Below are 22,301 nucleotides of genomic sequence, written 5' to 3'. Positions count from 1 at the left end.
ACCTGAGCGAGGGAGCTGGGGCTGCAGGTTCTTTGGGGAAGGCATTTCCTCCTCCTTCTCTTCCTTCTCTTCCTCCTCCTCCCGGTGCTCCTCTACCAGCACCTCCAGCTTCTGCGTGCTATTGCTGACCAAAGAGTAAACAGTCACGTTGTTCTGAAATCTGAGAGGGAAAAACCTGATCCATGCAAACTCAGTGTGATCACTGCTGGCTATCTCAATTTGGGCCACTGCTGACTCACCTGGCCAAGACAATATAGTCCCAGGCCACCAATAAGCAGCTTGGAGCCTTTAAACCACTTTGAGCCACTGTAGTCTCAAGGTGTTGGCATGATACAATAAATATGAGTGGCAAAAGGCTACTATTAAATTAAAACTTATCAATAAGCCTGAACATGGATCTGAGAGTCTAACTTCAAGGCTAGAACTGTTGCCTAACCCTTCTGCAATGAAACTCTCCCTTGGGCTGGTGGGATTCGAGACAGCCCCAGGTCCAGCTTTTTTACAAGCCACCCAGGTAGCCATTGAAGTCACAAGAGATGAGGGCAAACCACAGACAAGCACAAGCACATGCTTGTATTTCACATTCCTGCTCCCTTGCCCATCCATTGATCTTGTAAGATCCACAAGGCATTTGGGTGTGGGCCAATTTCTCTACTAATAACATGCAAGGACAACATTTTAAAGACAGCTTGACACTCACTGTCTGCAAAATACCTTCATCATTAGTACTGTCACCGAAGAGAGGACAGTACAGAAGAAATGTTTCAACAGGATCATCATCATCACAAGCCTGAAGCACCTCTCCTATAAAGGAAGGCTGAGAGATTTGGGGTTGTTCAGCCTGGAGAAGAGAAGGCTCCAGGAAGAACTTATAGCAGCCTTCAAGTATCTGATGGGAGCCTATAAGAAAGCTGGAGAGGGGCATGTAGTGATAGGACAAGGGGTAATGGACTTAAGCTGAAGGAAAGTAGATTTAGATTTGATGTAAGGAAGAAATTTTTTATAAGGGCAGTGAGGCCCTGGCACAGGCTGCCTAGAGAAGCTGTGGCTGCCCCCTCCCTGGCAGCGTTCAAGGCCAAGTTGGATGGGGCTTTGGGCAACCTGGCTAGTGGAAAGTGTCCCTGTCTGAGGCAGAGGGGTTGCAACAAGATGATCTTTAAGATCTCTTCTAAACCAGGCCATTCTGTGATGCTGTAATTATTTCAGCATATTATTTTTCCCCTTTTCCACAGAAATAGTCTTAACATACTATCTACCTCATTTTTGAGAAATAAAAGGACAAATTGTGCCCCTTGCCAGAGACTTTGCACGTACCTTCTGCCTTCATGAAAACCTCAGCAACTTGTAGGAAAGAAGTTTGTTTAATTCACAAATCAAAAGTAGGAGTAATACTTTTTAATTTCTTTTTCCCTTGAGTGGATGCACTGAAGAGGCATATTTTGGCATTTAGGGAGGTAGAACACCTTTTCATCCAGCTTTGAAATGGTCCTTTCCAGGGTGTCCTTGTGGATCAGCTCCTAGAAATGTCTAACTTGCCCTGGTTAAAGTGCAGGGGACAGCTCTACAGATGAGAAGATTACTGGCAAGCCAGGAAACTGCACTAAGTTTATTTTCTGCCTTTGCCACTAGCTAATTAACAAGGAAAGTGAAAGGAGTCAATAGAGTGATTAAGGACTGTAAATAGCCACCTCATTCTTGTATCTCATCTCCCACGGCTCATACTACATGCAGGTGGATTTCTCAGTTAGTACAAAGCCTGACATGGTGCCTACAAATATTTTAGTTTCTTTTCCTATTTCTCCTCTCTTGAACAGTCTCATTTCCACATTTCTATATATTTATGTGTCTTTTTACATCCTCTGTACACCACTGTGGCAGAGTACTTCCTTACGTGCTCTTCAGCTTGGCTGTCTCCTCCGGCAGGTTCGCCTGTTCTGTGTATCTTTCCCTCCTGCCTGCCCACCTTCACCCCTCCATGTGCCCCCTTTCCCTGCAGACTGGGGCATCACCCTACACAAACAGTGGGGTCACCATTCCCTTTGTCCAAGGACCCTTCTCCTGCCTTCCTTCAGTTTATCCCTTCCTGCTCTAGGGAACCTGCTTTGGTGGGGGGTTTGGACTCGATGATGGACTCTGGAGGTCCCTTCCAACCCCTCCAGTTCTGTGATTCTGTGAAATGGGGTCTGTTTTAATTAACTGCAGGCAATAAAGGTGGGTGCCTAGATCCCTTTTGCTTTTCTCCTAAGTTGGAAAGATGCAGCAACCTAGTTTGTTCAGCCTTTTTGAAGGCCAGGTTCATGTGCCAGCCAGTTCAACAACCCACTTGAGATCATCCTCCAAGACAACTAGAGCTGCTGATGCTTTGTACTGAAATATGAGGGGTAGCACAGAAAAGCAGCATGACTAGGGACAGTTATTGCAAAAGCAGGATAATTATACCTGCAGCATGACCCATTTTTGCTGTTATTGGAGCACCACTATAGGTCAATAATTTGTCATTAACATCCCTAATTGTATGGTTGGGGGGTGGGGGGGGAAGATGTGAATGTTCACTTTTTGTGCTTTCAAGGTGAATTGCAAAGGATTTAAGAGTAAGAATTCCTAAATATGGTGAATGAAAAAGTTGCATCCAAGGCACAGGAGGGAAAGATCAGTGGTGTTTATGGTTTTAATAGTGAGTGGTTTGCCTGAGAAAAGGACAGGACAGCTTATTGGCTTCCCTGATGCTGGGAGTGAGGTCACGAGCACTCCAATTCAAGGTGCAGAGCTGCTCCACGCTGTACCCATGCCTCTCCACAGCACGTGTCACAGCCCAGCTTCCAAATTGGCACATTAAAACAAAAGCACCCCAGAAAGAAATCGCCAATGTAGTCCTTTGATTGTCTCGTGCTGTCAGGACAAGAGAGAACAGCACTCTGTGCTTAGCAGGAGCTTAGGGAAAGTGGACTGCCTGAGCCAGGGAGGTTTTCATAGTGTGATGTCTGTTTTCTGTCCATGGTTTCCTTAGAATAGGTTTACTGAACCTACAAGGTAAGTGACCGGTGAAGAGTACCAAACATTTCTCATGGAAAGATCAAAGAGCTTGCAGTGCTTTCTATGCAGCAGTAACTGCTCAGCTCCCTTGCCAGTCTCTGGGCATCTATCTGTGCCAATACGTGAAGCACGCCAAAGACACTGACAAGTTCTCAAAGCTGGAATCAATGACCTGTCCAGGCTGAAGTCAACTTAGAGATGGGGGAAAAGCATCAGGAAAGACAAGGAGTCTGTAATAACCATCCTGGCACATTTTACATTGTAAAAAGCAAAGAAAATGGTCACAAAAGTCCATAGGAATACTGCAGCCCTATCACTGAGCTGGGAACTGTGCATGTCTATGTTAAAAGTTAGTACCTGTCTGGAAGTTTCCAGTCGCTTACTCCTGTCCTGACAGGGCTTATGCCTGTCAGTAGCCTTATGGACTTTAATCATACAATCCACACACATGCCTTAAATAGGCATGCAGTAGGCAGTGACCTAAAGGGACTGAATATCAGGGCAGGTATAGGTAGTCACAAGGAAAAAATGTTTAAGGCAGGAACACAGTGTAAATCATATGATGCTTGTTCCCTTGTAATGTGTCTGCTTCCGGATCTGAGGGAGTAAAAGATGTGATCTACTCTGCTGTGATCAGCATGGAGCCTGATTTATAAAGCCTTTAAAAATATCAGTGGAGACCGGAAGGTTTGCAGCCCTGAGGCCAAACATCTTGCCAATACAATGCCTTATATTGTATAGTATTATAGCAGCACACACTTCTGACACTTCACAAACACCTTGCTCTTATTCATGCTTCCTACTGAAAAACAAGAATTAAAAAAAAAAAAGTTATCCGTAATCCCCCAAGATTCTCAGATGTGGTAAATTTATTTGCCCATCTCTACACCCTCCCCAGAAGGGTCCCTCCTTCAGAAAATGTGGACCCTACCCTACTTCTGACAGACAAGTCCCTTTGAAATGCATCAGATCAGCGCTTAAAGCCTAAGGCTTTGAGGAAAACTAATTACTTTCGAACATCTTGGACACCTGGATAGTTTCCAGAAGTTGGTCCTTGCCCATATGAGAAGAACTGGTTCAGTATCAGCTAAATCTGTTAACACAAATTAAGATCTGGGGAAAAAATAACCTCAAAGACTCGTGACTTTTTAATAAGCACTGAACAAAAACAGCACAAGACCAACAGGGATTCTGACCTAGAAACATTCTGTTCTCAAAAAGACAAAAAGGAAAAAAAAAAAAAAGTGATGATGGGAACCACTGAAAAAAAAGAAAAAAAGGAAGAAAAGAAACTCCCAGAATACTTGACAGTTTCCGTTCAGTCAGATCCAGCTTGTTAACTTGTGCAGAGAGCTGTGTGAGTTGGGAGATGGAGAGAGCAAAAGAGCAAAGGAGCGGTGAAGCCTGCCACACCATTTGCATGTGCAGCATCTGGAGTGAGACCTTTAACTTGATCTGAGGAGTAGCTACTGATTTATCCTTCCACCCTTGGAAAAAGGAAAGGATATGCTGGATGCTCACAAGACAGTTGGATGTGAATCAGCTTCTCTTACAAAACTGAGTCAGATCAAGAAGTATTTCAGAGAACAAATTACTGCAATCCGTATTTTCCTCCTCAGAACATGTGGGAAAAGATTTGAGAGGAAAAAAAATCTCTCTCTCTTGAATGCTTTAAATGAAGTCTCTATTTTATTCACTAAATCTTCTAAAGGCAGTGTTTTTGGGGAGTTTTTTTTTCATTTTGCAGAGCTATGGTAGAAAAGTGCAGAACGACTTCACCGGAAGCCTGTGCCAGGTCAGGCAGTTGGTCTCCAGAGACCTGGGCTGTGTCCCTGCCCATGTACCGTTCTTCTCTCTTACACTAAAACATACCAGTCTAGCTCAGCACAACTCCAAGGCCATTTCCTACTGTGAACCTGTCTTAAGGGATATAGGGACAGGCCTTTCCTATGGAGCTACAGCACATGGCCTTGCCCAACAAGGAGCTGTGACAGTCCAAGATCCGGTCAAAAGCATAAGCCACACTTCCAGCTACTGGTGATGGGTAAGACTTTTCAACACATTAGGTGCTTTGTGTGTGCTCAACACACAATACCTTTACAGGGCCTTTGTTCCCTAAAAGTGCTGGGATCTTTAAAAATACTTGGGTTTGGGTATGTCAACCAAATGCTAAATTACCAGGGGATAAATGCAACAAAATGTGATAAATGTGGCATACATGAGACACATAGGTGTGTTGTGATCCACTAGAAAAGGAAGCAGGAGTGGTTAGCGGGAAATCACTGCTGCTAATGATGCTGGCAGGGATCCATGCCCACAGACTTCTTAAATTGAAGGCTGCAGACAAAAGACTTTACTTTTGACCACAACACAACCATTTTTCCATTTGTTTTTGTTTTCTCATCGCATGTTATTCAGCTCTCTCTTTGAGGGAAATAGGAAGAGTGATAAAGAGATATCACCACTTCTATAAAGTGTCACTCCTGGGGACTTCTGCTTAGACAGAAAATGCCCTTGAGGAGTGTTACTTCCAATTCTTCTGTGGCTTTTGCAGTTCATATGACACCAGTGCAGGCAAAGGAGAAGATGGTGCTGCTCCCAGGTTGCACAAGCAGCTCAGGGACTGACTCATTGTATCACTGTGGCTAAAACCATAAACTTTGTGTGTCTCAATTCACATACGTAAAAATAAGTGACTAAACACTTCCTTAGTTCCTACTTTAATGGAAGATAGCGACATTTAATGGCTGAAAAATGCTCTGACAGGCTATGAAATTGCCCATGTACAGTACATGTATGTTAAGAAGCATGACAAGGTGTTCCAGGAAAAGAAACAAAAAATACTTTGCAGCCTGGCACAGGGTGTGTTGTAGGACCAGCAGAATAATTACAGCAGCCATAGCTGGCACTTATTAGAAAATTAAAGAAGCTGTTAGCAGGTCATTAATAATCTGTGACTACTTGCCTTAATAAGTGTTCTTCAGTAGACAGGCATGAGAGTGAGGGGGTGGAGGAAACAGTCACACCTTCTTCTAAGTCACTATAGAGGGCTGATACCCCTATTTTTCATCACTTTGTAATCTGGTTGTTTACTTCCCTCCTGGTGTCTCTTCCGGCTGGCGCTTCTCTCACTACCAGCTCTCACGCCAACGGACCACGAGGCTCTTGGCCAGGGCAGCCACCAGCCACACCTGCAACAGCCAGTCCCAGGGGAAAGCCGGCCTTCGCCGCCGTGCCCCGGTCTGGTAGCTGTCTCCCTAAACAGCTCTCCTGAGCACAACTTCAAATAACTCTTGAAGGTTATTTTGTCTGCAAGGCATCCCCGTCCATTTAGGAAACTACAGTTTGTTCCCTCACATCTTGCTCCTTGCCTTCTGCAAGTAGGCAGATGGCTGGAGGAGGAGAGAAAAGCAACTTGCTTCCCTGCTCCTTCAGACAACACACGCTCTCCAGAGCAGACAGATGCCTTAAAGTCAGATCCAGGGCATCAATTCATCTTTTAGGTTCAGCTGTAGTGTATAAAGCATTTGCTGGCTCTGGTCTAATGCTTTTTGACATTGTCAGGCCCCCTTCAGTGAACTACTGCCTTGTAACCAACTTGACAGCAAGTATTGTTCTACATTTATTAATACCGTCCGTGCTATCTTCAAACTGACGTGTTCCAAGGCCAGGCATCAGCTGTGCTCAGCTCTGGCTTCAAGAAAAAAATAATCAGACAACAGTACAGCCCTCCTGCTGCTAAGAAGTAAATAAATAAATAAAGACATGTCTCTACCATGCTGCTGCCATACCTTTTTACCATTTCAATCTCAATTTTGCAGTAATATTTTTTTTCTCCTTGGGGGCCTTAAAATTTGAAGTTCACACTTTCCCCCCGTACCCTCAGTATTTTTGCTTCTTTAGGAAAGGGCTTCTCTTCTCCTCCCCCTCCCCCCACCCCCCCACCCCCCCCCCCCCAAATCTTCTTTCAATTTATTCCTTTCTCTCTCTTTTGGATGCAAAACTAAATTCCAGAAACTTGAATCTACATAAAAGTTAATTAACTTCAGGGACTGTTTTTCTTCTCCATTTTACATTTTTTTTCCTTGAATGCAGATGGGGTTTTTTGCTATAGCCACTGTAATTTTCTATTATTTTTAAAATGTTCAGCTTAATGGGTTAAGTTTACTTAGTCAATAAGCTGATGATGCCCATGACAGGACCAGAAGTGTTTGGTTAGCAGCAGGGAGGAAAAAAATCAATAACTCCAAGCATTTGGCAGCTTTGTGGGCAGGAAATCATTTGTATTCTCTGGTTTAAATCAATGACCTTCTTTTCTTTGCTGTTCCAACAGGAAATTATAAACTCTGTGAACAGTATTTGCATAGTGCCTTCTGCAATACACTTGTATATGCCTGGGCAAAACAATATGTTAACCCTAGAAGTGCTTCTCAGCAGTCTCTGTTAGAGAAACCAGGGCGCTTCAGCACACAGCTTTCCAGCTTCAGGCACTTGTATTATTAGAAGCAAAGGCAGACTAGAGCAAGATATGAAACAAGTTCCACTTCCAACAGCACCATCAAAAGATGAAGTCATTATTATTTGATAGCAGGGTTGTCTGTTGCAGACTATGAAAAAATGCCAGCTTTGTATCTTGCCAAGATGTAGTATTTTCAGTATGACAGGCAGAAACTTCCTACTCCTGCATTAAAGCTGCAATTGCACTTTTGTATCTTGCTTGCCAGGGTTGCCCTGATGTGCCAGGTATGGTTTGAAAGTGCTGCACCTTTGCTTGAACTCAGCTTAGCATTACAGAGCTTGTGTCTGTGAAAGTTTCAGCCTCCTTTATCCTGCCTGTCTGCTACATGCACTTCAGGAAGAAAAAGGAATTGCCCCCCTTGTCATGCCATGCCGATGGGAAGCATTCCAGGAAGGTGATGTTCTGAGGAAAGGCAGTATTGAGCCTGGCACTGAACTCGCCTGCTAACATTTTCAGCTGCCCACCACTGCATTAAGTCCAGCTCGGATATTTCTTGGCGTGTAGGACAGCTGCCACTCAAGAAGACAAGCTAGTCACAGGAGATGGGGGAGGCTTGAGGCTTGTGACCCTTTTTTCTAGGTTTCCCCCAGTGATCACAGTGCAGTACCAATGCCTGGGACTCTTGTCTATAGCCAGAGCTAATTGTTGCAGCTTGCAGCACCAGTAACTGGCACTATAAAACTCCTGAACCTAAGTACCTCTTGATGTGCTTATCTTCATCCTGTACAGGAGAATAACATGGTAAATCAGTCTGAAAAACAAGGTAACCTCAGAAACCACCAAGGTCTCAGTAGTCTGCACTGAAATGTCATAAAATTCAGGCATCCAGATTTCCCTGCTTTGCTTTTGACATGTCCTTCTATGGTAATTCTCAGCATCCCTCCTGTGTTCCCAATGCCACTGGCACAAAGCTGTAGTCATCAGGTGATACTTGAAGTATATTTATTAGTTATGTCACAGCTCTCCCTCCCTGAAACAAAATGGATAGGAAAGTTATTTGGAGTGACTGAAGTGGAAGTAATATACAATTCTTGGGCTCCTGCTTTGTTTCTATCAAGTTGTCAGATGTAAGGCTGCCCATCCTGACTCCACAAGCATTTCATTCCTTCCCAGTGCAAACTCTACCTGTCTGTTGGAAGTCCCTTCCAGAGCTCCTGCCTCCCCCTTTGCATTTCTAAAATTTGCTGTTCCTGTTTGAAGGGAGCCACCAAGAAAATGAGATACCTTGCTTCACAAGAGCATCACAGTATCACAGGGGGTTGAGGTCAGAAGGGACCTCTGAAGGTTACTTTGTCCAATCCTCCTGCTCAAAAAGGGTTGTCTACAGCCAGTCGTCCAGGACAATGTATCATCAAGGATGGAGACTCCACAACCTCTCTGGGCAACCTGTGCCAGCAACTAGTCACCCTCACAGGGAAAAAGTGGTTTTTCATATTCAGACTGCAGTTCCTGTGTTTCACCTTGTGCCCATCACCTCTGGTCCCTGGACACCACTGAAAAGAGCTCCCTCTTCTTCACGCTCTCCCCTCAGGTATTTACATGCATTGGTGAGATCCCCTCTAGCCTTCTCTACTCCAAACAGTCCCAGAAAGCGGGGTGCTAAATCAAAGGATGAACTGGGTAGCTACTGCTCAGTTGATTTTCTTCTCCTGAGTGGGTAAAAAGGCAATGTGCCTTTCTTCCCCTGTTGCTTTTCCTTCCCTCCCCATGCACACATCTGCTAAAGCTGTCACTTTTTCCCACTGAACACCACGTACCTGGAATCTTTCCATATCACAAGAAGAAATGCTTTAATCTGGAAATACGTGCAAATAGAATAGCTGATGCCAGAAATATGAACTGGTTTGGTTAGTTTTAGGCTTTGGACTGATTTGTGAGTGAATTATGATTACATGTGAATAAAACATAATCAGAAACTGTGGAGTGACAGTGGCCTATGTGTAAAGAGGAGAGCTGCTCCTGTTACACGTGGGAATGTATGGGGCATAATGTAATTCTTCTGAGGTTGTGAAAGGTATGCTATGTGACTAATTCATTTCACTAATATATGACAAGCCACTTTCATAATGGAAAAAATTACTTTCCTAGATAATTTGTTTTTAACAACTTATTGTAGTTGCTACCCTCCTAAGGTTCTATATTTTCTGCTATGCAGAAAACTGGTATGGAATAAAAAAACCGCTGATAGACTCAAAAACTGCAAAACATAAGTTTGTGGGTTGTTGTTTTTTAATATATATAAGCTATGGTCTTTGAGGTTCTTGCTCAGAAGAAAACCATGTATTTCATGTGGCCTCTGTTTACAAAAAGGAAAACAGAATTCTTTCTGGGGAAAAGAAACTAGATTATACTGCAGGAAAAGAAGATTTAGTGCTGCAATATCCGAGAGTACTCAGATCAAAATTCAGCTCCAAAACTCTGTACTGAATTTGGGGCACAAATTTACCAATTGGCTCTGTTCTTGCATTGCACTTAAACATAGTGCTGTATTCACAGTGAGCTAAATGGGATTTGCTGTAGGGGTAAAAAGCAAGACTTACTCTCTTTTGAGTTTAACACAGGTTAATGACTTAGCTGACTTCATTAGAGTAATTCTTGATTTATACCACTATAAGCAAGAGCGAAGCCAGATTAGGAATGTACATCAAAGTGAATGTTTAGGTGTATATTTAATCTTTGTTAAATGAAACATTCCGAATAAAATGCATGATTCACTGCTCTGTGAATGCATTGTGAAATGGCTTGTGGTATTTTCTTTTTAACCTTCATAACATTAGTAACAAGGACAAGGGCCTGCAGTCTCCAAACGTTACTCTTCTCATGTGACATTCAGTTCAGTGTAAACCAAATCACTTTAAATGAGGTATAACTTGGTACCAGAGAAGATAGAGTTGGCTAGATTACTGTGGGTATGTACAAACAATACGGTAGCAGAATTGACTGACAGATATATGGAGCTAAAATTTACTAGATCTGTCCCTTTGCCCAAGGATGGCACAGAAGAGGAGCAAAAATTCCTCCCTTCCTGATATTGGCAATATTCAGACCCACTGGAGACACCCTCAAGTCTCTTATTTGCTCTTCGCTGTTTGTGTTGGCCATTCCTTTCTAAGAGGCCATTCTCCTCCGCCCAAGACAAGCAGCTAGGCAGGCAAATGGTGCTGTATCCTGGCTTGGAAGTTCCTATAAGCATGGGATTTTGCCCTGGGGATGTTTTGTCTGGGCCATTTTATGATGCGAGGGTCTTACTGGAAGAAAGAACTGGCCCTACAAAGTCTGGATGCCTTGCTGAAAGACGAATACTAGCTAGCACGTATGATACCCAGTACTGGTGGGGAAAGTAAGGAGGAAGTAGCCAATCATTTCCAACTTATACAACAAGCTGCACTCCTTGGGCTGCATTTTCCCCCAAATCCGCTTGTTAACTCTGATTCAGTACGTGCCATTTGTGCTTTACAGGACTAAGAGTCTCAGCCAGTTTACTGGCGAAAGTAACAACTTTCTCATTAAACATTAACGGCAATGTTTTAATTAGTCCCAGGGTTCTGGTAGAAAGTTAAGTCCTTCCTTCAATAACCAGCAGTTACAAATGCAGTAAGTGTTAATAACCTAATAGGAAGCAAACTAGGCAGGCGTACATTCCATTACCTAGAGAATGGATTTCACGTAGCTTTTTGATGGACTGTTCACACTTTAAACAAAAAAACAAACAAAACAAAGTGGTTGATTTTTAATATGGAGGGTAGAGCTGTTTGCAGCAGCTAAACCTGCAGCCCCATCACATCGCTTCCCATTTCTCAGAGCTGATGCTTAACGTGCTCCCTGCTACACAATTTGAAGCTAAAAACGTCACCTGGTTTAGAGGTGGGGAGGAGAAGAAATTAAACGGGAGCAGCACCCAGCCTCAGACTTTTAGCAGCTATGCTCAGATGCCAAAAGAACAATCATAAGAAATCATGAGAGATTTAAATAGCTTATTTCTGATACAAGCTTTTCAAACCATAAATAAGACTTTTGTAAAGAAGCAAGAGTATGTATGCATGGGAGTTACGTGGGAATGGGAAAAGGCTGCATATGTGAGTGTGACACCAGAAATGATTTAGAGGGAACAACTAAGGAACAAAGTTCTATCAAATGCTGGCCTAAAGGCCAACTGGCGCAACCAGCTGGTTTTCATCTCTATGCAAAAGAGGAGCAGCCAGTTACACTGGCCTTCCTCCTCAGTTGCTCTAAGTCACCAAAGTTTTAGCTGGGGGCAACCATCCAGGAAGACTAGCAAATGGCAAGGAAAACCAACAATGAGGTTTTTTTTACGGTTACTGTATTTTTATGGATACAGTAACCTTTAGGGATACTGTATCTTTAGGGATACAGCATTGTTATTTGGTAGCCACTTTCTGATCCTTGTTTTTGTACCCCTATAAAATGTAGGGTGCCACTTTGTTAACTTAAGTCACTGTCCAGCTTAGGACAAATCTTCTGAACCTTCCAGTTTAGGAAGTCAACTGAAGTTGCACAAAGAAACGTTGAGCTTTTGACATGGCCAAAAAGCAAGACTCTTTTTGGCAGTGAACAGGGCTTTTCTACAGATTCACCTAGCAGCACTGCTGTAACTGAGCTCTTAAAATGCAACCCAACATCAGCACAATGCTAGGCTGTACTAACAAGACCTTATTTACTTATATTGTTGTGTGTTAGGAGAACAAGGAGAGGTCTGGCAATATGAGTGTCAGCTACACAGCACTGTGTTCTAGTGATTTTTGCCCTGTCTTGGTTTAAAACTGTTGTATGATAGGCTGATAACTATAATTATTTTAAACTCAATTGTGAGATGGGTTTAGGCTTCTGAGGCCTGACTTACCGCATTCAGATTAAAGGTCAATATCTATAGCTTGATTTTTCAGCAGCTGAGGAAGCCGGGGAGTGTTGTTTGACCTGTAAAGCACTCAGCATCACAACAGGCTTTTATGGGCCACTCCTCCAAAATGGTGGCTCAAGATGGCTATCATTTGGTAGCCTCAATCCAGCTAGAAAGCTCTCCTGACAGTTCTTACCCAGAATCCACCTAGAACAAAAGAGAAAATACAACGGAGTGGGTATGTAGCAGAGGACGAATATCCAGACATTCCTAGGGATTCAACAGGGTCCCTCGACCTCCCACTCAAAGACAACATCCAGTACTGTCAGTCTGCCTGCCTGCCTATTTTCCTTATAACCAACTTGCAGTAAAGCAGGAAGTTACCCCATGATGTTCTGACATGACAGCAGTCCCATCAAAAACATTAGGGATCTCCTGCAGCTTTGTCTGGCCTTACTTACAAAAACCTTATTAAAATAACCACACGCTCTTTTGCACTGAACCATGCCTGCTGCCTGTCTGAGCAGTGCTAGCAGTATTTGTGAAAAGGAGGAAATAACAGACCACGTACTCCAGTCCCACAACTAAATATAATTTTTGGAATAGACATTCCTCCTGTAAAGCTCTTCCTCTGTTGGTAATAATGAATACATCCACAATAGTCCATGTAATGGGCCTTTTTGTTTACCAGTTTATCAATTTTTTATGAACTAGCCAGCTTGAAAATGGAAACATTAATTCCTATAATGGCACTTTGTGTTTACCAGTCTCTGCACATGCAGCATTTTGCTCTGTACATGTACCAGAAGGAACAAAGTAGAGGAGCTAGTGATTTTAAACACGAAACATTTCAGGCTGCAGCTAAGATCTTTAAACTAGTAGGCTCTGTGAGAAGAGGAATAAGAAAACCCAGGATACTCCAGATTTAGGCCTCTTGGGAGTCTCCAAGGCTGACTGAGAGCATAGTTTCCTGCAGCATCTCACATGCAGAGAAGATCCAGACCCTCTTCAGTATCCAGCCACATGCTTCCACAAAATTCTAATATTTTCAGTATCTCACAGACCCCGTGCCCCTCCACCACGTTACAATAGGGAGGGAGGTTCTCAAACTGTATATATGTGGATGTGGACACAAGCACAACACATATGCCGAGAACAGGCATTTCCGTAGGAAACGAGTCTGAAATATGTACAAGCCAGACAATACAAAGCCAAGCAATTTTCAAGACAGCTGTTTAAAAGCTTGTTAAACATTTGCTAAACCCCAGTCCTTGTAACAGAACTGCATACCACTCCATCCAAACAGCAGCATCTTCAGTACTTCAAGCATGCAGGAGTTAATATTACAGTATCACCAGAAATGAGACTTTTATCCATTGGTCACTCTGCCTTAATTAATAGGACACTTTTCAATTAAACTTCAATAACATCTTTTGAAAACAAGTTTTACTCCTACTATATTTCTTTTGGACAAAACAGTCTGCTCAGCTGTATTCCCAGCTGTACATTTTGTTTCTCCCAGCCTGCTGGGAGCTACTTAGAAAGAGAGTAACTTAGGTCAACCACTAGGATTTTCTACAGTACATATTACATCACCTTTCCTGAGAAACTTGTCTGAGCAGATCCCTTTTCTTGCTTTCTTCTTTCATAATGTCCTTCACATTCCTGTTTCAATATTTGTTGTTCTCTCAGTTGCTGGCATTTTAAGGAAAGGTTACATAGCAAAGGGGTCACTAATGGAGCCTTTTTCTCCCTGTCCCATGCTCCTAGAGAGAAAACTGTAGTGCGTGGCACCTTTAGAGAAAGGTTTTCCTTCAGAAAAACCCTCAGCATTCATTGCTGGTTTCAGAACAAGGAAAAGAATTTGGAGCATAAATTACCTTGGCCATTTAAATTCTAATAATGAAGAAGTAAGTAATAGCAAAAGGCAAAACAAAACGAAGACAGCAAGCTATGCTCTGGTGCAAGTAGAAAGTCAGCATTTTACCCTCATGCCTGATACTTAGGTGACTGTGCCCCAGTGAAATTGCTCTGTCCCTCTGCTTGCTTCTTTATGAGTCCTGGTCCTTATGAAATGGCATTGGAAGTCAACAGGCACATGTCTTTCAAAATGTCCTCTAGATAAAATGTACCAGTTGAAGTCTGGTCCAGAGACAACTGAAGGTGCTGGAAGCCCGCCCAATTCAGGTCCACAGACTTCAAAGCAGGCAATGTAAAAACAAAATATGTTAAGTCTGAGGACAGGATTTGGAATAAACTGGGAATGGAGCCTAGGGGAATAAAGATAAACATTTCCAACCGTAGGTATATAAACTTGGATGACTTAATCTACATGGTGACCAGTGCCAACACATGCACACGTGTGTGAGCCGGCACATGAGCCGTCTGCTTGCTGTTGGTTCACGCGGGCTCTTTCGCAGTCCCTCGGTGTGTGCACTGGGCTGGTACAGTCCATTGTTGGGGCAGCAGCTCAAAAGCATGGTAAGCATACTTATTTTGACTAAAGCTAAATGGCTCAACATGAAGTTGGGAAGTATCTTCCATTCAAACACAGCTCCTTCTTCTAAACACAGTGGCTCCCACATGATCTTCTTGAGTAGTTTGAGTCTTTCTGTACAGACAATGGAGAAGGAAATCTAATTCCCAGTCTAGGAAAGGAAACACAGCTAAATGAACGCTGTTAGCAAGGGCAAGCATATTCTCTCCTCTGGTTTGAGAGCCCACTGAGGTTTAACAAAATCTTTTCATTAGCTCTAGTAGAGTCTTTATTCCACTCCATTTGAATGATCTGTTTAGGATTAAGCATTTCTTTAAAAACACACAGTGTTTCTCCGGAAGTGTTTTCCATTCCATGGTAACGCTTCATTTTAGCAAAAATGTTGAACAATCTGTGTCATGTTTAACATGAAGTTAACTGAAGCAGCCTGTACCCTGCAGTAGTGCTCTTTGGACCTCTGTTTTTCAAGGGATCTGTGAAAAATCAGCACAAAAAAAAATGCAAACAAGTTATTTTGAGCAGGCCTAAATTTAGTACAAAAAGGTCCTCATATTTGCTGGATTTTTTTTTAAGGAGCCAAAAAAAAAAAAAGCAAACCAAAAAAATAATTAAAACCCACTGTGCTTCAAGAGCAAAATCAGCTAAAAAGTAGCGTAATCCTTCAGCATCAGCAACCTGGGAAGATAAGTAAAGCAATGGATAGTAAAATAGCCAAACACCGGGCACACAGTTAAAGTATCAGCATGCTGCTGATGGCATATAAACAATGCTAAAAGAACAGGAAATTATTAAAACAGAAGGCAATACTTCATTTACTATTCAGCTGGGAATACTGCTTAGGAAGTCACTAGTACAGGCTCATGATGAATACTAGAAGTGAGCACAGGCGGAAACTTGCCTGCTACCCAAATGAGTATGACTAGTGCTGAATGTTTCTCTTACTAATCTTTCTTAGAGGCTGAACTTCACTTCCAGAAAGACAAGATTATTTGGGAGGTTCTGGTTTCACACTTATTTGCACAATCAGATGTGTGGAGCTCTCCAGGTTTTGATTTCTCCTGAGCAGAAAAAAACATCAGAGAGTAACAAAACCCAAAGCACTTGTTCAGAACTTGATTTGCTGACCATCCAGTTGTGTTAGATTTGGAATGTCCTTCTCTTTTCTGGAAGGTAGAAAAGAAGGGGCTGGGGGTAAGGGGGAGGGGGTGGGGGGGTTGGGGGCGGTGGGGAAGTGTAAAAGAAAAACGAAGAAAACTAGCCCAAAATAGTATTCTGCTCTTGTTCCAGTTGAATTAGCCAGGATTTTGTCACTGACCTCTGACAGACTGGGAAAGACTTCAGTGTATGAGAAACAGCACTAAAAGATTAGATTGGAAAGGGGATGTTTCAAACTATTGCATGGTACAGTGTGCCCCCCATCACCACTCTGCCCCTTTTGACTGAAACCACTCACAAGACCATGCGAGTACTTTCTCACTCTTCCTGTTTTAGGAGTCTCAGGTGAAGAGACAGAGGCCTCATGCCAACCCATTGGGAAATACGAGGCATGAGGTGTGTCTTCCAAAAGGTCTGAATCAGGATTGCAATGCCCAAGTCAAGTCAGATGCCCGAAGTAAGGCAGCAGTCTCTATCGAGACTACCCTTTCCCCTTCCTGCAATGCCCAAGTTGCTGATTTTCCCACTGGCCTTTTCAGTTGTGTTCTGTTAGGAAGGGATCATACAGTAGCTTAATTTCTGAAGCACCAAAGATGCTGTAATGAGAGATTTGGTTAACAGTACTGAGGAGCACTTGGTGTCACACGCAGAAGGCCAACACAGGATGGGCTGCTACCACAGGTAAAGACAACTGGGTCAGTTCGCAGATAGGAAGCTGTGGCTTCTACAGAGAAAAGGCACACTCAGAACAAATGAAGGGACGTGCCCCCTGCGCTTCCATTTTTACCCCTTCCTCTCCTCCCACTCCATCCCTTGTCCTCCTGCCCCTTTGCAAAAATCCCAAATGGTCCTGGTCCTGTTACAACTATGGGCCATTTGTCAGAGATTTGTCCCCTCCCTCTCTGTATGAGCTAATCGTTCCCAGCAAGCTGTCTGGGGTGATGAGTCAGAGGCACAGAGAACTGACAGATCAGATGTGGTATTTGTTTTCTTTTTTTAAAGCACAGCAGTAGGCCTCATCCACGAGCATAAAGGAAGGGGTAATCAAAGGCACTGCAGCTGGGAGCTCTAAGGGTAATGTCGGAGACCTGCAGCTTCCAGCAAAAGTCTTGTATTTGCTATATTCTTTTTTTTTTTTAGTACCAGGCATTGCTGGATGTTTACTCAGTGACACACTGCATTAAAAGTTGCAACACTCATCTTTAAACGTTAATTATCAAGGCATGATTGCTTCAAAAATCCACTGCCTGAAGGCAGGGCCTAGGAAGTGGAAAATGTAATTTCAGAAAGAGATGAGAACAAATGCGGAGCCTTTTAATTGCAGGTTAGTACAAATGACTAACAGTAAAACAAAAATCGTTTGGATGTATTTACTGTTCTAAATGTTGAATTCAAAACTTAGCAGTGACTTGCCTGGGGTTTGTTTTTTTATCCCCCACTTGTTTATTTTTTTAAAGTCGGAGAAGCTGGTGAATTTCAGAGAAGTGCAGGAAGTACTTTAATAAAAATTCAGGGAAAGGGAAGGGAAGGAGAAAGGGAAGGGGAAAGGAAAGGGGAAAGGGAAGGTGAGAGGGAAGGGGAAGGGAAAGAAGAAGGGGAAGGGAAAAGGGGAAGGGGAAAGGGGAGGGGAAGGGAAAGGAAGGATTAAGACAGAGAGGAAGGGAGGGCTCAATGATACATGCAAAGTCAGTTGCAACAGTTGTTGGACAGTTACTGTGCTCATTTGGAGTTTCATTTCAGGATGAATCAGAATCACAGAATCACAAGATTGGATGTTTAAGATCATTGAGTCCAACTGTTCCCATCCTATGCTAAACCATATCCCTAAGTACCTCATCTACCCATCTTTCAAATACAACCAGAGATGGTGACTCAAGCACCTCCCTGGGCAGCCTGTTCCAATGCCCAATCACCCTTTCAGTGAAGAACTTTTTCCTAACGTCTAATCAGAACCTGCCCTGGCACAACTTGAGCCCATTCCCCCTCATCCTATCACCTGTCACTTGGGCAAAGGGACCAACACCCACCTCTCTACAACCTCCTTTCAGGTAACTGTAGGCAATGATAAGGTCTCCCCTCAGCCTTCTCTTCTCCAGACTAAACAACCCCAGCTCCCTCAGCTGCTCCTCATAAGGCTTGCTCTCCAGCTCCTTCACCAGCCTGGTTGCCCTTCTCCAGACACACTCCAGGACCTCAGTCACCCACAATCACTTCCCTGGACCTGCTGCTGGCCATGCTGTTTCTGATACAAGCCAAGACATCATCAGCCTTCTTGGCCACACTGCTGGCAACCTGGGCACACTGCTGGCTGCAGTTATTCTCGGCATCTATCTCCATCTACTAAAATCTACCTGGAATTACCACCTGTACAACAACAGATCAGGCCTGTTTCATCACGTGTGGCAACACAAGATTAAATACTCCTGTGACTCAACATTGCCATATCAGGTGTACCAGCCTGAAGCCAACAGAACCATTGCAAGAGCAATGGCATCTTCATCTCCACCCTTCTGGCCTTGCTGCTGGCAGACTGGGGACAGCCCTACGTACACACCTTTGCAGAGCATCAGATGCACTTCTTTTCCCTCAGGGGTAGATAACTTGTTCATTTTAGCTCCCTATTGCCCCTCAGTGTTGGCCATGCCTCGGAGCACAAAACCAACAGGTGATGTAGCTCATAGTCTGATGGGCCTGAGGCTGGTTTTTGGAGTGATGATAGGAGAGACCATAAGGGCAAATGAAGTTGTAGTTACGCACCAAAGCCCAGAGGCCAAAGAGGCTCAAAATCATGCCACTCATTTTTCTAATGCTGATGTTCACCAGGAATCTCCAGTTCTACCTCTGGGTGTGCTCTGAAACACTTCTGACCTCATAGCACTAAAGAGCTTGATGCCTGCCTCTCTAGGATTGAGAAATGGCATGCCACTTCACTACCAGCAGGGCCTGATCCACTAGGCTTATCAAAAACCTGCCTAACCCATCTTGTTCCATCTAGAGGAGAGAAGACAGGAAGAACATGATGATAGTGCTCATGCCCCATCTCCTCTCCCCACTTGCTTCTGCCCAACAGTTCTCTATGGGAAGCTTTTTCCCCATGACCTGGGAGATCTGGTTTCAACACACTCCAAGTACGTTCTCTTGCTGAGCCAGTCTGCATGCTTCTGCTAAATGGGGAATGAGAGGCCTTTTTTACCTCATGACCATCCTCATCAGGCCTGTACTGCAGACCCTTGCCCACAGGCCAGTTTTTGCAGGACAGCTCACGACCACACTCTTAATTTAAGAGTTCACTCCCTAACAGAATGGGCTCCATACTGCATAATGCTCAGCTCACATCTCCTCTTGTGAACCTATGGGTAACAGTTGTTATTTTCTGAGCAGGGGCTTGATGGTTGAGGTTTCTTTCCAGTTCAAAGGCTGGAAAATACTAACAGATGTATGCTGCAGGCCAGCAAAGCAGCGCTGTGTGAAAAACATTACGGAGACAGAAAAGATTGCTGTGTGCTCTAGGAAAAGTTATGCTATTGCCTAACCTGGAATAATGCTGAAGCACCGTTCTTATTGAAGGAAATACATTTGGTGGCTTCCACATCTATCCTGTCTGGCTGGAGCAAACCCTGGAGTGCACTACATGGCTGACACCACTCACGTTTCCTATGGGGATACCAACAGATTTGTTGCAGAAGGGAGCTCAGACACTGACAGGTGTCTGACATACTGACCACGGGTAGTACGACTCACCCGGAAACCCATCCCTGGAGCAAAATAGGAGTGTGCCAAGCTACTGGTACAGGCATAGGATTTTTTAGCAAAAGCTGTTCTAATTTGATGAGGGCCATGAAGTTCAGGAGAGGGATCTCTGCTAAGCTCACTACTCAGACAAAGCATCAAGCAGAATATCAAACCCAAGTGAAACACAGCGCTCTACAGCTGCCCTCAGTTTGTGTGGTCAAATAAGTAATGACAACATTTGTGTCCTCAAATACTCCTCCCTCTCACATTTTCAAGTAAGCCAGGTGGGTACTGCATTTGTAGGGTGACATCTGGAAGTGTGCATAAGCCAGAGGCTTGCTCATCAGCCCCTCTTTTGCCAGCAATCCAGTGACCGGTTTCAGTTCTGTTTTATCACAGGTACAGTTGGGAGACTGAGCGGAGTCTCTGGTGCCTCTGCTCTCCTGGATGTCAACTGCTGCTATACGGAAACCCAGCTGCCACTGTGTTTTCCTGACTGCCTCTGAGATGATTGCTATGGACAGAAAATATTAATTAAATTTTAATTAATAAATTGATTATTGTGGGGTTAATTACAGCTATTTACAGGGAATGTATGGGATTTGGAGGGCCTACCTTCTGGTGTTTTTGCACTAAGTGTTGCCTCTCCCTCTAAGCTCTAATTAGCCAGCTTTTTTTTTTTTAATAGCCAGTCTCCAGTGATTGCTCAGTAGCTCCCATTTTGTTCCTCATCAGCAGTTCTCCAGCACAGCTGCTACAGAAGGGAAGCTACCCTGCAGTTTGCTTTGCAGGGAGCAGGTGATAAAGAGTCTATCAGAAGTGGTGTAAACCAGAAACATAGCACAAAAACAAAGAAATAAACCCAAGAGGCCCAGCTCCTAACATTGTCTAGTAAGGGGACTACATAAGAAACAAAGGACATGTGCAGAAATAAGAAGGAACAGCAACATCTGAAGCTGCTGCAAGGTAAAAACGATCTTCTCTCCATATGCAGCCCTCTTGTCCAGCTGCATGTTCTGCCTCCCTGCATAGGCCTAACACCAAGAGTCATCAACAGCAGACATGCACCAGAGAAAAAGCAGGCTGTTCCACTAAAAAGTCAGCTGTGCAACTCAGAATAACTTCTCCTCTACTTCCCATTTTCAACCTGCATGTTTCCTCCTTAGCAGTAAAACCTTTTTAAAATTGAAATGGAGTTAATTATATGTATTTTAAAAGCAGCTACTTTCAGCTGCTCAGTGTACAGCTTTAAGAGCAAGGGTCCTTTGAGGTGACTGTTAAACTAAAGGCAAACAGTAAACACCCTGTGCCCAGGTATCAGTTCATTCTGGCCTGCTTTTCAACTTCATGCCACTAGATGCAAACCAGTAGCGCCTAAGAACCAGCACAGAATACAGCTATGGGAATTTGGCTATTTTGGATGGGGTTTTCTTGGGTTTTTTTTTTTTTGCAGAAGTGGTCAACATGATCAGCAGGCAGCTCACTGCTATCTCTCCAGTATCTCCTCCTGCCCGCTAGTGCCCACAGCTGAACGGTTTTGCCACAGAGGGAGCAGAAGGCAGCTGCTAGAGGATGAGGACTGGCAGTAACGCAGCAGCCAGCAGCTGGCCTGGTGCCTGCCTTCCCCTCCCCGCTGCAGCAGCTGGCTCTGTGTGGCAGGCACAGGAGCCCGGTTTTGGCTCCTGCTGAGGTGAGATGGGGTGAAGAAAAGAGGCCGGGAGTGGGGGAGGAGGGGGAGGAGAGTCGGGGGGTCGGAAGATTTTCTTTGTAACCAAAAGCAATAATGCTAGTAAGGGAAAACAGGGATAGACTGGACGACGTGGAGAGCAGGATATCCCCAAAACCCAGCATGGATCCTTGTGGTTTCTGAGGTTGGAAAACCACTGCCTAAATTAAGAAAGCTATCTTCCATCTCGAGAAAGGAAATGTAAAAGCCAGAATCGCTCTTGCAGAAAAGCCTAACTTGTCTGGCTCCTCAAGCGTGCTTTAAGATTTTATCCACTCCCCTTTGCAGTGAAACAGTTTCACTGCCCAGGGGTGCTGAGCTGAGGGCTTTCCAGCACCAAGTTGTCTCCTCATCCTGCACTTTGATGAAAGCCTCAGATTACAGTGATAAAACTCTGCCCCAGATTTACCTTTCACAGTCACAGAAATTTCCCCCAAAAAAAGAGAAGATAAAGCACTGTCTCCCTTTCTAGTATTTATAAGTTAAAGTGTCATCTGAGAAAGGCTTGCCAGCACATGTGATGACTGCTTGCCCTGAACCACATCCATGTCACAGAGTGACAGTGTCCACACAGCACTAGCAGCTGCTGCAAGACGTCCTTTAAAAAACCCCTCCAAATGGTGTCTTCAGATGGGCTTTTCCCCACTTCAACAGCAAAACTAATTTGTAACCAGTAGGTAAAGATCCTGCTGCTTAAAGCTTTTGCTCCTCCCGAGGATGAGTTGCTTATTCAAGTCGCAATATCCCAGTCACACCAATGACGACTGGGCATTCCCATGCC

At 43.9% G+C, this 22,301-nt stretch overlaps 1 protein-coding gene across 3 annotated transcripts in view; it reads right to left on the bottom strand.

The window, feature by feature from the left end:
• The window catches only part of COA1 (cytochrome c oxidase assembly factor 1), a 57,420-nt gene that overhangs the window by 15,781 nt on the left and 19,338 nt on the right, over positions 1 to 22,301 (bottom strand). For all 3 annotated transcript variants that reach the window (XM_084279954.1, XM_084279951.1, XM_084279952.1), the window contains exon 3: positions 12,414 to 12,617. The gene's annotated coding sequence lies outside the window, so the exon portion shown is untranslated. The remainder of the gene's footprint in view (positions 1 to 12,413; positions 12,618 to 22,301) is intronic.

The sequence above is a fragment of the Gallinula chloropus genome (assembly GCF_964237585.1).
Source record: "Gallinula chloropus genome assembly, chromosome: 2".
Lineage (NCBI taxonomy): Eukaryota > Metazoa > Chordata > Aves > Gruiformes > Rallidae > Gallinula > Gallinula chloropus.
Note: the sequence above shows the minus strand (reverse complement) of the source record. Positions and strands in the feature narration are given on the sequence as shown.